This window comes from Schistocerca cancellata, chromosome 1 (genome assembly GCF_023864275.1).
Source record: "Schistocerca cancellata isolate TAMUIC-IGC-003103 chromosome 1, iqSchCanc2.1, whole genome shotgun sequence".
Taxonomy (NCBI): Eukaryota; Metazoa; Arthropoda; class Insecta; order Orthoptera; family Acrididae; genus Schistocerca; species Schistocerca cancellata.
Window position 1 is genome coordinate 117,722,182 of NC_064626.1, and position 16,868 is coordinate 117,739,049.

The 16,868-nt window shown below is 47.6% G+C and overlaps 3 non-coding genes across 3 annotated transcripts; all 3 read left to right on the forward strand.

Annotated features, from left to right (window-relative positions):
• The first annotated feature begins 1,153 nt into the window (after positions 1-1,153).
• Trnar-ucu (transfer RNA arginine (anticodon UCU)) lies at positions 1,154-1,226 on the forward strand. The gene has a single exon. It is a non-coding gene; the product is annotated as a tRNA-Arg (tRNA).
• A 7,538-nt stretch (positions 1,227-8,764) lies between these two features.
• Positions 8,765-8,837, forward strand: Trnar-ucu (transfer RNA arginine (anticodon UCU)). Its single transcript has one exon. It is a non-coding gene; the product is annotated as a tRNA-Arg (tRNA).
• A 7,174-nt stretch (positions 8,838-16,011) lies between these two features.
• Positions 16,012-16,084, forward strand: Trnar-ucu (transfer RNA arginine (anticodon UCU)). Its single transcript has one exon. It is a non-coding gene; the product is annotated as a tRNA-Arg (tRNA).
• Positions 16,085-16,868: the final 784 nt, after the last annotated feature.

Below are 16,868 nucleotides of genomic sequence, written 5' to 3' on the forward strand. Positions count from 1 at the left end.
AAATGTGAAAATTGTTGTGACTTCAGTTCTATGCTTAAATATGTTAACCTTACACATACAAGCAAAATTCTCGTAGATCCATGACGCTGCTATGTGTAAATGCTGTAAAAGCGGAACCATATCTTCACGCCCCTGTTCACGGGATTTTTTTCTTTCAATACCCAATTTTTACCTACAGATAGAAATATAGCAATAGAACGCACATTTTGTACAGAAACAAATGCAATGAAGAGTGAAATAATTTTGTATTACTTCACGAGTCAATGTATGTAATCCCAGTCATGATCTTTAATTCTTCCAGCCCAAGGTGAGAGGGTTTCAGTTTTCTCGGCCACAAGTGAGAAAAGTAGACAGTTTCACAACAAGATATTGTACTATGGTTCCTTAACTGTTCCCAGTAAGCAATGGCACTCTGTATCTATAGAAACGGCGGCAATTTTCGCTTCAGCACAGGGGGCTTTTACTGGAGACTGCCAGGAGTGGACTTGGTGGATGCATGAAGGGAGAAGACCAGACAGAGATGTCTGACGCTCCGCTGACGCTTGCAGAAAACTACATTAAGTATGATTCCCGCCTATAACTGACGGCGAGAGAGATGCATCATCTGTCCACTTCTCATCGAAGCACACTGTCACCAAGCAATGGCCGACGCTTCGAGCACGGCATGGAATTGCCAGGGAGGTGATGCAGCTAACGTTCCTGGTAAATGTGCTAACAGGGCACACACGTCCGTTGGAGTGTATACATATGATGGGTACCGGCTGTGACACAGCAGTCAACCAAAGTGAAATAATGTGACTAATCGTACAGTGTTCCCAGTGTGTCGTTTACCACTTTGTGAGTGGATGCTGTTCTAAAGAGCGCAATTCCCATTTATCTGTAAGCAGCGCACGTGAGCGAATCTAATAGCAGGACTGTGTTACTACGATTGTACAGAGCAACTCTGTCAATACGCAGGTGTTTCAATCAGTAGAGCCATGGTAAACAGAGCGATTCGGAGCGATGTATCGTGCCTGTTACATAAATAATGAGTCTTTGATGTAATTGCTTCAGAGAAATATGAAAGTAAGCCTATCAGAAAAGTAACGCGAGACATGTAGCACGGGTCATGTCTTGCAGAATCGCTTACATCTGAGACCGTCGCTTGTATAGCATCCCTTTGGCGCAGAGGATAGCGCGTTGGACTTCTAATCCAAAGGTCGTGGGTTCGATCCCCACAAGGGAAGGGCAATTTTTGAGTCTCTTCGGAGTCGTGGGCCCGAACACATCGCGCGCTCGCTCCGGCGTGTCGGGCGGTGTTTACGTGTGCTTCGCGGTCGGCGGCGGTTCGTCGCGGTGCCTGTTTCTTCGCTGCGGTAGTCAGCTGAACTGTAAGTTAAGATGGATTCTGAAGACCGAGAAAATAATATCCAATGCGAAATTGATAGAAACGTCACCCGACCGTCTGCTTTCGAAATTCATTCGTGGATGAAAAATGACTTGAAAATTCCTGAAAGTGATGTGCTAGGCTTGCAATTGGACGCGTTCCTTAACTCTTTGTTTGTAAAATTGAAATGTCCGGAACTGTGTGATGCCCTCGTGAGTGAAAACGGTGGTGTACGAAAATTCAAACACTCTGACGGGACAATTAGCAATGTTACTCTGTCTAATGCTGGTTTTGGTATTCGGAATGTGCGAGTATTCAATCTTCCGTTTGAAACTAGGAATGAAACAATAGCTCGTAGCCTTATGCCTTATGGCACAGTTTTGTCGATTACGAAAGAAAAGTGGTCGTCCGCTTACATCTATCAAGTTGAGAACGGTATCCGTAGTGTCAAAATGATTGTGAGGAAGCACGTTCCTTCGTTTTTGGTTATGGCCGGCCACCGGGCTTTTATTTCGTATAGTGGTCAGCCCCAGACCTGCTCCTATTGTAATGCCACAGACCATTTTCGGCAAAATTGTTCTCGGCGTCGGCGCCCTGTGCAGTTGCCGCCCCGTGGGCAAGATGACGACGCGTCGTACGCTGCCGTCTTGTTAGGTGTTCCACGTTCACCGGCACGTTCCGCGGACACGGAAACACCGTTAGATGATGCGGTCGCGATGGATACCGATGCCCCTGCCACCGGTGCTGATTCTGTTTAAGACATGTCCGTACCTTCTCAGTCAGTTCTCGCAGCTACTGTATCGCTTCCGCCTCCGGCTGTGCCTGAAGTTCCGGTGCGGGCCGCATCAGAACCCGTGCAGGTGGCCACCCCCCCAGTTGCTCTTGTGGATACGTCAACCTCAAATTTCGAACTTCAAGGTGTTCCGGACGGGTCTCTTGCCTCACAGGAACCGAAGCCAAGGCGTGAAAGTGTTTCGGAGAGGCGTGGTACTACTGAACGCTTCCGCAGTGCCAGTAGTTCACGGATTTTAGAAAAACGATCCTTTTCTCGCGGAGAACGCAGCCCGTCTCCGGAGTGGAAGCAGGTTCCACGTCCGAAGTCGAAACAAAAACAAAAATCGGTGCAAAAGCCGGCGCACAAGCCCTTGCCCCGCCCCGTAGTCGAACCTCGGCCGTCGGTTGCGGCGGGACGTCGTCAACTACGTCCTGTGCCGAGCAGTCAGCCAGCGCCTACGACAAGTGTGTCGGAAGACAGGCGGGAAGAGGTTGTACGGCAGTTAAAGGAAATGTTGCACCACTCTGATGTAAATCTCGTAATGGACACTATGACGTCTCAGGAAACGAACCCGGCCCAACATTCGGTTAAGCGTAAGGCTGAAGACACTCCCAGCGGCGCACGCGCCCCCCTTCGCAGGATTCCGCGTCCGCACCTCCCACACAAGAACCGCCTATTTTGGCTGCACCGTCTGCACGTTGTGACTGGGCAGACGATATGGAGGAGGAGGGTGGGTCCACCCCTGCCGTCTAATTTGTTTTATTTGTTTTTCCCTATAGTATATGGTAGCACGCCCACCATGTGTCATTGCTACTATTAATCTTAATAAATTGGAGGCACCGGTGAAGTTTGCCAGTTTTGTGGGGTTTTTAAATTACATTGCTGCTGACGTAGTGTTTTTGCAGGAGGTTGTGATAGATCTACTACACTCAATTCCGGGCTATCAAGTTCTCTTGAACTTTGATATCGAGTGTAATTGTGGTACTGCTATTTTAATTCGTGTTGATTTTTGACTATAGTAATGTTGCTACCATTCCTAATGGTCGTGGTGTGGCTTGCACGATCAACAACGTCCGATATATTAACGTGTACGCCCCTTCTGGAGCCGACGGGCAGCCGCATCGCCGTGTGTTTTACAGTAGTGACATTTGTCACCTTTTACGGGGCCCCCACCTGCCTGTAGTCATGGGCGGCGATTTTAACTGCGTGCTGGAAGATAGAGATCAGGAGCCACGGCCGTATAAGTGCCTAGAATTACAGACGCTCGTTACGGAGATGAATTTAATTGATGATGATGATGTTTGGTTTGTGGGGCGCTCAACTGCGTGGTTATCAGCGCCCGTACAATTACCCAATCTTTTGCTCAGTCCAATTCCGCCACTTTCCTGGATGATGATGAAATGATGAGGACAACACAAACACCCAGTCATCTCGAGGCAGGTGAAAATCCCTGACCCCGCCGGGAATCGAACCCGGGACCCCGTGCTCGGGAAACGAGAACGCTACCGCGAGACCACGAGCGGCGGACGGATGAATTTAATTGACTCGTGGTGTTATTTACACCCGCGGGACGTGGGATTTACTTTCTTTTACCCCACGGGAAGGAGTCGGCTCGATAGAATTTATGTTTCTCGTGATAAACAGCACTGTCTTACGGAATCCTCTGCCCACCCCGTGATTTTTTCCGATCATTGTGCGTATGTCTGCCGCTTTCATTCTCTGTTGGCGATTAAACCCCGCGCAAATAGATTATGGAAGTTTAATGTGCGACATCTCTCACACCCACATTTTGCGCCGGTTATCGTGCGTGTGTGGCAGAGGGTGCTGAACTATCGCGGTCTATATGACTCCACTTTGTCTTGGTGGGTAGAATCTGTTAAGCCGGCATTACGTAAGACCATTCTGGAATTCAGTCAGAATGTTGCTCACTGGGAGCGATCTACATTGCAATTTTACGAAACCTGTTTAAATGAGGCCATCCACCTGAACACAGATAATCCCGCTCTTCGGATGGCGACGATTAGGCGTATAAAACACCGTCTTCTGGACTTGAAAATGGAATCGTTGCGCGGATCTGTCGTACGGAGCCGGGCCCCCGGGCCGCTTGTTGATGAAGCGCCTTCCGTATTTCATCAGCTGCGCGAACGCCGGCGCGCAAAGCGACGTTACGTCACAGAGCTGGAATCAGCTGACGGTGCACGTCTCCATAGCCAGGCGGCAATTCTTGCCGAGGCCCACCGTCACTTCGTCGAACTTTTCAGTGAGAAACACACGGATGCTGCCGCGATTTCTGAGCTTCTCCACGACGTTCCATACGTCTTATCCGTAGCGGATCGCCGTCGCCTCACAGAAAATTTTACCGTGGAGGAAGTGCGTGATGTCTTAACCCTCTGTTCCCAGAATAAATCACCGGGCGCTGATGGGTTGCCACCGGAGTTTTATATGCATTTTTGGCACTTGTTTGGCTCGGCCCTGACTGATGTTTATAATGAAATTTTAAATGGCGTGGATGTTCCTGCGTCCTTCCTGGAAGGTATTGTGGTCTTGGCTCCAAAGGTTCCAGTCACCAGGAAACTGTGTAATCTTAGACCGATCACCCTTCTTAATGGTGATTATAAACTCTTTACCAAATGTGTCTCCTTTCGCTTGAGGCTGGTTATGAAAAAACTGGTTAGTCCCTTTCAATACTGTGCAGTGCCGAAACGCACTATCTATGGTGCAGTGTCGACATACCGGGATGCCATTGCCTATGCTTCGACGAATAGGATTCCTTTTGGCATTTTATCCATCGATTTCGCAATGGCATTTGACAGAGTTAGCCACCTCTATCTCCGGCGAGTGCTACGGAAATTTGGTTTCGGTGTACAGTATATAACTATGATTTTTAACCTTTTCAAACATTCCACCTCACGGATTAGCATCAATGGCTTTTTGTCGGAACCTGTACCACTCCGCTGTTCTGTCAAACAAGGGTGCCCTCTGTCAGTGGCGCTTTACGCAATATCCTTAGATCCTTTGTTGCGTAAATTGCACAGTGCGTGCAGGGGAATACGTATTGGGGATGAGAAGCACGTTTGTCGCGCTTATGCCGATGACCTTGGCCTCTTGGTGTCCTCGGCCACCGACTTCGATAAAATACGCGCGGTTCTCACCCAGTATGAACGAGCATCCGGTGCGAGCATCAATACCCGTAAGACGGTCTTTCTGCCCGTTTATGCGGCGTCACGGGGCTTCATACGCCCATGGTTTACAGTGAAACGGGAACACAAAATTTTGGGTGTTCGTTTTCAAGCCAATCTGCTACAGACTGCGTCCTACAACTGGCGTATTGTCTTAAATGGCATACGAGCTCTGGCTCGCCTGTCTGCTACTCGCACCCTAGCATTAACACAGCGGGTGCATCTAATCAATGTTTTCTTGCTCAGTAAGGCCTGGTATCTCGCTCAGTTGTTTCAGGTACCTAAGAATTTGGGCAGAGCCATCACACAGGCAGTCTATTGGCTATTGTGGAGGGGACATATTTTCAAGGTGTCTTACGACACATGTACTTTACCGCGCGAACAGGGTGGACTCGGCCTCATTCATTTTGCTATGAAGGCCGCTGCGTTGCTCCTTCATCGGACGAGCGTCACCATTGAACAAGATCCGTCGAGCCCAACAGCTGTTCTGTTCGTTCTTTATCGTCCGCTATCTGAAGCAGCACCTCTCGACCCGACTACAATACCGTTTCAGTTGCGTTATGTTCGAGAATACTTCTTTCAGAAAAGTTATCTGGCCGCCGACGTACCCGACCATCGAACACGGACTGTGAAAGGTGTCTACCAGGGACTAAGAGGACGGCCAACCGGCAATAAGTTGGAGGCGCGCTACCCGCGAGCTGCGTGGAGGACGGCGTGGGCTCACGTTCACGCTCCCTTCCTGTCACCGGAAGTCAGCAGCTTTTGGTATCAAGTGGTTAACAGAATTATCCCCACCAACGAAAAGCTGCGCCGTATCCACTTATCTCCGTCAAGCTTGTGTGAAGACTGTCGACAAGATGACACCTTAGAACATCGTTTCGTGTGCCTGAGGTCACAGTCGACTTGGAACATTGCCGCCAGGATGCTCGCACTTATCAACCGGACCAGCACTGCCAGTTTTTCTGCGGACACGGCTTTGATCCCGGACTTTAAACCGTATCCGTCTACGAAGCGTGCTGCTACCGCATGGATCGTGGCTCACACAGTTTTCGCCATCCTGCATATGCGACTTACGGGCGACTATGCCTATTTGGTTTATTTGTCTACGCAACATGACCTTACTAAAACCAGGAAAGATTATCACCAACTCTTTGCCAATTTTCTGCAAATTTCACTCGCATTTGCCCACGACAAACTATTATAATATCAACTTCACTGTGCTAACCTTTATATTCCTTCCGTGTTTTGAATTGTCTTCGAGTACGAAACCATGATCACTGCAAATTGAATGAAACAGGAATAGTGCATATTGTACACGTACGATGCTTCCGCTTGTGCGGGACTGCCATGTGGAAACTACGACGAATGTTTCACAACGTTTTATCTTGTGTTCATGTGTGTGTGTGTTTCGCTGTCATTCGGTGCTTTCTTTATGTTTTTATTCATTTTTTCAACGTCTGGTTCCTCCGACATCGGCGTCCATTCACGGATGCGTTGCGCATGCAGCTTCCACGGAGATTGTTTTGCTTTTGAAGAAAGGAGGATTTTTACTTTATTTTTAACACGTCGGAGAGACTTGTGTTTTCCTTCTCCTTATCCGACAGACAGTTCGGACTGGTCGGGAGTATACTTATTCCTTTGACATGTGAGTCGATACTTTTATTTCTTGTAACTGTTTCCATTACTTATTTTACTGGCCGCCACGAAGCATTTTGAACATACTGTCATGGAACGCGTGACGGGTGTTCCTACCCTATGACTGAGAGGACTAACTCAGGCAGTTTTTGATTTTTTATTCTTTTATCAAATTTTTTCTTTCTTTTATAGCGTTTCGGTGCACAGCGCCTGATTCGCTGTCATTATTTTATTTTATATTTTTATGGAGTGTAGGCGCAAAGCGAATCCATCGCTGTCATAAGGGGCATGCACTTTCACTTCAAGAGGATTATAGTTTTCCTTCGTTGCTTCGATCGCGGTGAAAATACAAAAGAACTTTTCCTCGCAGGAATTTAGTAACTCCGATTTCATCGCTTCACCTTGAAGATCAACGTCTTCCACAGGACGTCGATGCGCAAGGACCCTGCACCGAGGAGTTTCCGCTTTTCAACTGAATGGCCAGTGCAACAGTTCGTCTTTGATGATATGAAGAAGTAACGTTTTCTTTTAAAGCTAAAGAAGCTCGCCGAAGAAGGCGTAATTGGAGAGCGCAAGGTCGGGCTATAAGGGGAGGACGGGCAATTTTTAAAGATGTGTGCCTATCACGAGATGGGAATTGACATATGGGTAACCACAAGCGTCTTCAAAATGTGAAAATTGTTGTGACTTCAGTTCTATGCTTAAATATGTTAACCTTACACATATAAGCAAAATTCTCGTAGATCCATGATGCTGCTATGTGTAAAAGCGGAACCCTATCTTCACGCCCCTGTTCACGGGAATTTTCTTTCAATACCCAATTTTTACCTACAGATAGAAATATAGCAATAGAACGCACATTTTTTACAGAAACAAATACAATGAAGAGTGAAATAATTTTGTATTACTTCACGAGTCAATGTATGTAATCCCAGTCATGATCTTTAATTCTTCCAGCCCAAGGTGAGAGGGTTTCAGTTTTCTCGGCCACAAGTGAGAAAAGTAGACAGTTTCACAACAAGATATTGTACTATGGTTCCTTAACTGTTCCCAGTAAGCAATGGCACTCTGTATCTATAGAAACGGCGGCAATTTTCGCTTCAGCACAGGGGTCTTTTACTGGAGACTGCCAGGAGTGGACTTGGTGGATGCATGAAGGGAGAAGACCGGACAGAGATGTCTGACGCTCCGCTGACGCTTGCAGAAAACTACATTAAGTATGATTCCCGCCTATAACTGACGGCGAGAGAGATGCATCATCTGTCCACTTCTCATCGAAGCACACTGTCACCAAGCAATGGCCGACGCTTCGAGCACGGCATGGAATTGCCAGGGAGGTGATGCAGCTAACGTTCCTGGTAAATGTGCTAACAGGGCACACACGTCCGTTGGAGTGTATACATATGATGGGTACCGGCTGTGACACAGCAGTCAACCAAAGTGAAATAATGTGACTAATCGTACAGTGTTCCCAGTGTGTCGTTTACCACTTTGTGAGTGGATGCTGTTCTAAAGAGCGCAATTCCCATTTATCTGTAAGCAGCGCACGTGAGCGAATCTAATAGCAGGACTGTGTTACTACGATTGTACAGAGCAACTCTGTCAATACGCAGGTGTTTCAATCAGTAGAGCCATGGTAAACAGAGCGATTCGGAGCGATGTATCGTGTCTGTTACATAAATAATGAGTCTTTGATGTAATTGCTTCAGAGAAATATGAAAGTAAGCCTATCAGAAAAGTAACGCGAGACATGTAGCACGGGTCATGTCTTGCAGAATCTCTTACATCTGAGACCGTCGCTTGTACAGCATCCCTTTGGCGCAGAGAATAGCGCGTTGGACTTCTAATCCAAAGGTCGTGGGTTCGATCCCCACAAGGGAAGGGCAATTTTTGAGTCTCTTCGGAGTCGTGGGCCCGAACACATCGCGCGCTCGCTCCGGCGTGTCGGGCGGTGTTTACGTGTGCTTCGCGGTCGGCGGCGGTTCGTCGCGGTGCCTGTTTCTTCGCTGCGGTAGTCAGCTGAACTGTAAGTTAAGATGGATTCTGAAGACCGAGAAAATAATATCCAATGCGAAATTGATAGAAACGTCACCCGACCGTCTGCTTTCGAAATTCATTCGTGGATGAAAAATGACTTGAAAATTCCTGAAAGTGATGTGCTAGGCTTGCAATTGGACGCGTTCCTTAACTCTTTGTTTGTAAAATTGAAATGTCCGGAACTGTGTGATGCCCTCGTGAGTGAAAACGGTGGTGTACGAAAATTCAAACACTCTGACGGGACAATTAGCAATGTTACTCTGTCTAATGCTGGTTTTGGTATTCGGAATGTGCGAGTATTCAATCTTCCGTTTGAAACTAGGAATGAAACAATAGCTCGTAGCCTTATGCCTTATGGCACAGTTTTGTCGATTACGAAAGAAAAGTGGTCGTCCGCTTACATCTATCAAGTTGAGAACGGTATCCGTAGTGTCAAAATGATTGTGAGGAAGCACGTTCCTTCGTTTTTGGTTATGGCCGGCCACCGGGCTTTTATTTCGTATAGTGGTCAGCCCCAGACCTGCTCCTATTGTAATGCCACAGACCATTTTCGGCAAAATTGTTCTCGGCGTCGGCGCCCTGTGCAGTTGCCGCCCCGTGGGCAAGATGACGACGCGTCGTACGCTGCCGTCTTGTTAGGTGTTCCACGTTCACCGGCACGTTCCGCGGACACGGAAACACCGTTAGATGATGCGGTCGCGATGGATACCGATGCCCCTGCCACCGGTGCTGATTCTGTTCAAGACATGTCCGTACCTTCTCAGTCAGTTCTCGCAGCTACTGTATCGCTTCCGCCTCCGGCTGTGCCTGAAGTTCCGGTGCGGGCCGCATCAGAACCCGTGCAGGTGGCCACCCCCCCAGTTGCTCTTGTGGATACGTCAACCTCAAATTTCGAACTTCAAGGTGTTCCGGACGGGTCTCTTGCCTCACAGGAACCGAAGCCAAGGCGTGAAAGTGTTTCGGAGAGGCGTGGTACTACTGAACGCTTCCGCAGTGCCAGTAGTTCACGGATTTTAGAAAAACGATCCTTTTCTCGCGGAGAACGCAGCCCGTCTCCGGAGTGGAAGCAGGTTCCACGTCCGAAGTCGAAACAAAAGCAAAAATCGGTGCAAAAGCCGGCGCACAAGCCCTTGCCCCGCCCCGTAGTCGAACCTCGGCCGTCGGTTGCGGCGGGACGTCGTCAACTACGTCCTGTGCCGAGCAGTCAGCCAGCGCCTACGACAAGTGTGTCGGAAGACAGGCGGGAAGAGGTTGTACGGCAGTTAAAGGAAATGTTGCACCACTCTGATGTAAATCTCGTAATGGACACTATGACGTCTCAGGAAACGAACCCGGCCCAACATTCGGTTAAGCGTAAGGCTGAAGACACTCCCAGCGGCGCACGCGCCCCCCTTCGCAGGATTCCGCGTCCGCACCTCCCACACAAGAACCGCCTATTTTGGCTGCACCGTCTGCACGTTGTGACTGGGCAGACGATATGGAGGAGGAGGGTGGGTCCACCCCTGCCGTCTAATTTGTTTTATTTGTTTTTCCCTATAGTATATGGTAGCACGCCCACCATGTGTCATTGCTACTATTAATCTTAATAAATTGGAGGCACCGGTGAAGTTTGCCAGTTTTGTGGGGTTTTTAAATTACATTGCTGCTGATGTAGTGTTTTTGCAGGAGGTTGTGATAGATCTACTACACTCAATTCCGGGTGTGGCTTGCACGATCAACAACGTCCGATATATTAACGTGTACGCCCCTTCTGGAGCCGACGGGCAGCCGCATCGCCGTGTGTTTTACAGTAGTGACATTTGTCACCTTTTACGGGGCCCCCACCTGCCTGTAGTCATGGGCGGCGATTTTAACTGCGTGCTGGAAGATAGAGATCAGGAGCCACGGCCGTATAAGTGCCTAGAATTACAGACGCTCGTTACGGAGATGAATTTAATTGACTCGTGGTGTTATTTACACCCGCGGGACGTGGGATTTACTTTCTTTTACCCCACGGGAAGGAGTCGGCTCGATAGAATTTATGTTTCTCGTGATAAACAGCACTGTCTTACGGAATCCTCTGTCCACCCCGTGATTTTTTCCGATCATTGTGCGTATGTCTGCCGCTTTCATTCTCTGTTGGCGATTAAACCCCGCGCAAATAGATTATGGAAGTTTAATGTGCGACATCTCTCACACCCACATTTTGCGCCGGTTATCGTGCGTGTGTGGCAGAGGGTGCTGAACTATCGCGGTCTATATGACTCCACTTTGTCTTGGTGGGTAGAATCTGTTAAGCCGGCATTACGTAAGACCATTCTGGAATTCAGTCAGAATGTTGCTCACTGGGAGCGATCTACATTGCAATTTTACGAAACCTGTTTAAATGAGGCCATCCACCTGAACACAGATAATCCCGCTCTTCGGATGGCGACGATTAGGCGTATAAAACACCGTCTTCTGGACTTGAAAATGGAATCGTTGCGCGGATCTGTCGTACGGAGCCGGGCCCCCGGGCCGCTTGTTGATGAAGCGCCTTCCGTATTTCATCAGCTGCGCGAACGCCGGCGCGCAAAGCGACGTTACGTCACAGAGCTGGAATCAGCTGACGGTGCACGTCTCCATAGCCAGGCGGCAATTCTTGCCGAGGCCCACCGTCACTTCGTCGAACTTTTCAGTGAGAAACACACGGATGCTGCCGCGATTTCTGAGCTTCTCCACGACGTTCCATACGTCTTATCCGTAGCGGATCGCCGTCGCCTCACAGAAAATTTTACCGTGGAGGAAGTGCGTGATGTCTTAACCCTCTGTTCCCAGAATAAATCACCGGGCGCTGATGGGTTGCCACCGGAGTTTTATATGCATTTTTGGCACTTGTTTGGCTCGGCCCTGACTGATGTTTATAATGAAATTTTAAATGGCGTGGATGTTCCTGCGTCCTTCCTGGAAGGTATTGTGGTCTTGGCTCCAAAGGTTCCAGTCACCAGGAAACTGTGTAATCTTAGACCGATCACCCTTCTTAATGGTGATTATAAACTCTTTACCAAATGTGTCTCCTTTCGCTTGAGGCTGGTTATGAAAAAACTGGTTAGTCCCTTTCAATACTGTGCAGTGCCGAAACGCACTATCTATGGTGCAGTGTCGACATACCGGGATGCCATTGCCTATGCTTCGACGAATAGGATTCCTTTTGGCATTTTATCCATCGATTTCGCAATGGCATTTGACAGAGTTAGCCACCTCTATCTCCGGCGAGTGCTACGGAAATTTGGTTTCGGTGTACAGTATATAACTATGATTTTTAACCTTTTCAAACATTCCACCTCACGGATTAGCATCAATGGCTTTTTGTCGGAACCTGTACCACTCCGCTGTTCTGTCAAACAAGGGTGCCCTCTGTCAGTGGCGCTTTACGCAATATCCTTAGATCCTTTGTTGCGTAAATTGCACAGTGCGTGCAGGGGAATACGTATTGGGGATGAGAAGCACGTTTGTCGCGCTTATGCCGATGACCTTGGCCTCTTGGTGTCCTCGGCCACCGACTTCGATAAAATACGCGCGGTTCTCACCCAGTATGAACGAGCATCCGGTGCGAGCATCAATACCCGTAAGACGGTCTTTCTGCCCGTTTATGCGGCGTCACGGGGCTTCATACGCCCATGGTTTACAGTGAAACGGGAACACAAAATTTTGGGTGTTCGTTTTCAAGCCAATCTGCTACAGACTGCGTCCTACAACTGGCGTATTGTCTTAAATGGCATACGAGCTCTGGCTCGCCTGTCTGCTACTCGCACCCTAGCATTAACACAGTGGGTGCATCTAATCAATGTTTTCTTGCTCAGTAAGGCCTGGTATCACGCTCAGTTGTTTCAGGTACCTAAGAATTTGGGCAGAGCCATCACACAGGCAGTCTATTGGCTATTGTGGAGGGGACATATTTTCAAGGTGTCTTACGACACATGTACTTTACCGCGCGAACAGGGTGGACTCGGCCTCATTCATTTTGCTATGAAGGCCGCTGCGTTGCTCCTTCATCGGACGAGCGTCACCATTGAACAAGATCCGTCGAGCCCAACAGCTGTTCTGTTCGTTCTTTATCGTCCGCTATCTGAAGCAGCACCTCTCGACCCGACTACAATACCGTTTCAGTTGCGTTATGTTCGAGAATACTTCTTTCAGAAAAGTTATCTGGCCGCCGACGTACCCGACCATCGAACACGGACTGTGAAAGGTGTCTACCAGGGACTAAGAGGACGGCCAACCGGCAATAAGTTGGAGGCGCGCTACCCGCGAGCTGCGTGGAGGACGGCGTGGGCTCACGTTCACGCTCCCTTCCTGTCACCGGAAGTCAGCAGCTTTTGGTATCAAGTGGTTAACAGAATTATCCCCACCAACGAAAAGCTGCGCCGTATCCACTTATCTCCGTCAAGCTTGTGTGAAGACTGTCGACAAGATGACACCTTAGAACATCGTTTCGTGTGCCTGAGGTCACAGTCGACTTGGAACATTGCCGCCAGGATGCTCGCACTTATCAACCGGACCAGCACTGCCAGTTTTTCTGCGGACACGGCTTTGATCCCGGACTTTAAACCGTATCCGTCTACGAAGCGTGCTGCTACCGCATGGATCGTGGCTCACACAGTTTTCGCCATCCTGCATATGCGACTTACGGGCGACTATGCCTATTTGGTTTATTTGTCTACGCAACATGACCTTACTAAAACCAGGAAAGATTATCACCAACTCTTTGCCAATTTTCTGCAAATTGCACTCGCATTTGCCCACGACAAACTATTATAATATCAACTTCACTGTGCTAACCTTTATACTCCTTCCGTGTTTTGAATTGTCTTCGAGTACGAAACCATGATCACTGCAAATTGAATGAAACAGGAATAGTGCATATTGTACACGTACGATGCTTCCGCTTGTGCGGGACTGCCATGTGGAAACTACGACGAATGTTTCACAACGTTTTATCTTGTGTTCATGTGTGTGTGTGTTTCGCTGTCATTCAGTGCTTTCTTTATGTTTTTATTCATTTTTTCAACGTCTGGTTCCTCCGACATCGGCGTCCATTCACGGATGCGTTGCGCATGCAGCTTCCACGGAGATTGTTTTGCTTTTGAAGAAAGGAGGATTTTTACTTTATTTCTAACACGTCGGAGAGACTTGTGTTTTCCTTCTCCTTATCCGACAGACAGTTCGGACTGGTCGGGAGTATACTTATTCCTTTGACATGTGAGTCGATACTTTTATTTCTTGTAACTGTTTCCATTACTTATTTTACTGGCCGCCACGAAGCATTTTGAACATACTGTCATGGAACGCGTGACGGGTGTTCCTACCCTATGACTGAGAGGACTAACTCAGGCAGTATTTGATTTTTTATTCTTTTATCAAATTTTTTCTTTCTTTTATAGCGTTTCGGTGCACAGCGCCTGATTCGCTGTCATTATTTTATTTTATATTTTTATGGAGTTTAGGCGCAAAGCGAATCCATCGCTGTCATCAGGGGCATGCACTTTCACTTCAAGAGGATTATAGTTTTCCTTCGTTGCTTCGATCGCGGTGAAAATACAAAAGAACTTTTCCTCGCACGAATTTAGTAACTCCGATTTCATCGCTTCACCTTGAAGATCAACGTCTTCCACAGGACGTCGATGCGCAAGGACCCTGCACCGAGGAGTTTCCGCTTTTCAACTGAATGGCCAGTGCAACAGTTCGTCTTTGATGATTGGAAGAAATAACGTTTTCTTTTAAAGCTAAAGAAGCTCGCCGAAGAAGGTGTAATTGGAGAGCGCAAGGCCGGGCTATAAGGGGAGGACGGGCAATTTTTAAAAATGTGTGCCAATCACGAGATGGGAATTGACATATGGGTAACCACAAGCGTCTTCAAAATGTGAAAATTGTTGTAACTTCAGTTCTATGCTTAAATATCTTAACCTTACACATACAAGCAAAATTCTCGTAGATCCATGACGCTGCTATGTGTAAAAGCGGAACCATATATTCACGCCCCTGTTCACGGGAATTTTCTTTCAATACCCAATTTTTACCTACAGATAGAAATATAGCAATAGAACGCACATGTTGTACAGAAACAAATACAATGAAGAGTGAAATAATTTTGTATTACTTCACGAGTCAATGTAAGTAATCCCAGTCATGTTCTTTAATTCTTCCAGCCCAAGGTGAGAGGGTTTCAGTTTTCTCGGCCACAAGTGAGAAAAGTAGACAGTTTCACAACAAGATATTGTACTATGGTTCCTTAACTGTTCCCAGTAAGCAATGGCACTCTGTATCTATAGAAACGGCGGCAATTTTCGCTTCAGCACAGGGGTCTTTTACTGGAGACTGCCAGGAGTGGACTTGGTGGATGCATGAAGGGAGAAGACCGGACAGAGATGTCTGACGCTCCGCTGACGCTTGCAGAAAACTACATTAAGTATGATTCCCGCCTATAACTGACGGCGAGAGAGATGCATCATCTGTCCACTTCTCATCGAAGCACACTGTCACCAAGCAATGGCTGACGCTTCGAGCACGGCATGGAATTGCCAGGGAGGTGATGCAGCTAACGTTCCTGGTAAATGTGCTAACAGGGCACACACGTCCGTTGGAGTGTATACATATGATGGGGACCGGCTGTGACACAGCAGTCAACCAAAGTCAAAAAATGTGACTAATCGTACAGTGTTCCCAGTGTGTCGTTTACCACTTTGTGAGTGGATGCAGTTCTAAAGAGCGCAATTCCCATTTATCTGTAAGCAGCGCACGTGAGCGAATCTAATAGCAGGACTGTGTTACTACGATTGTACAGAGCAACTCTGTCAATACGCAGGTGTTTCAATCAGTAGAGCCATGGTAAACAGAGCGATTCGGAGCGATGTATCGTGTCTGTTACATAAATAATGAGTCTTTGATGTAATTGCTTCAGAGAAATATGAAAGTAAGCCTATCAGAAAAGTAACGCGAGACATGTAGCACGGGTCATGTCTTGCAGAATCTCTTACATCTGAGACCGTCACTTGCACAGCGTCCCTTTGGCGCAGAGGATAGCGCGTTGGACTTCTAATCCAAAGGTCGTGGGTTCGATCCCCACAAGGGACGGGCAATTTTTAAAAATGTGTGCCAATCACGAGATGGGAATTGACATATGGGTAACCACAAGCGTCTTCAAAAGGTGAAAATTGTTGTGACTTCAGTTCTATGCTTAAATATGTTAACCTTACACATACAAGCAAAATTCTCGTAGATCCATGACGCTGCTATGTGTAAATGCTGTAAAAGTGGAACCGTATCTTCACGCCCCTGTTCACGGGTATTTTCTTTCAATACCCAATTTTTACCTACACATAGAAATATAGCAATAGAACGCACATTTTGTACAGAAACAAATACAATGAAGAGTGAAATAATTTTGTATTACTTCACGAGTCAATGTATGTAATCCCAGTCATGATCTTCAATTCTTCCAGCCCAAGGTGAGAGGGTATCAGTTTTCTCGGCCTCAAGTGAGAAAAGTAGACAGTTTCACAACAAGATATTGTACTATGGTTCCTTAACTGTTCCCAGTAAGCAATGGCACTCTGTATCTATAGAAACGGCGGCAATTTTCGCTTCGGCACAGGGGGCTTTTACTGGAGACTGCCAGGAGTGGACTTGGTGGATGCATGAAGGGAGAAGACCAGACAGAGATGTCTGATGCTCCGCTGACGCTTGCAGAAATCTACATTAAGTATGATTCCCGCCTATAACTGACGGCGAGAGAGATGCATCATCTGTCCACTTCTCATCGAAGCACACTGTCACCAAGCAATGGCTGACGCTTCGAGCACGGCATGCAATTGCCAGGGAGGTGATACAGCTAACGTTCCTGGTAAATGTGCTAACA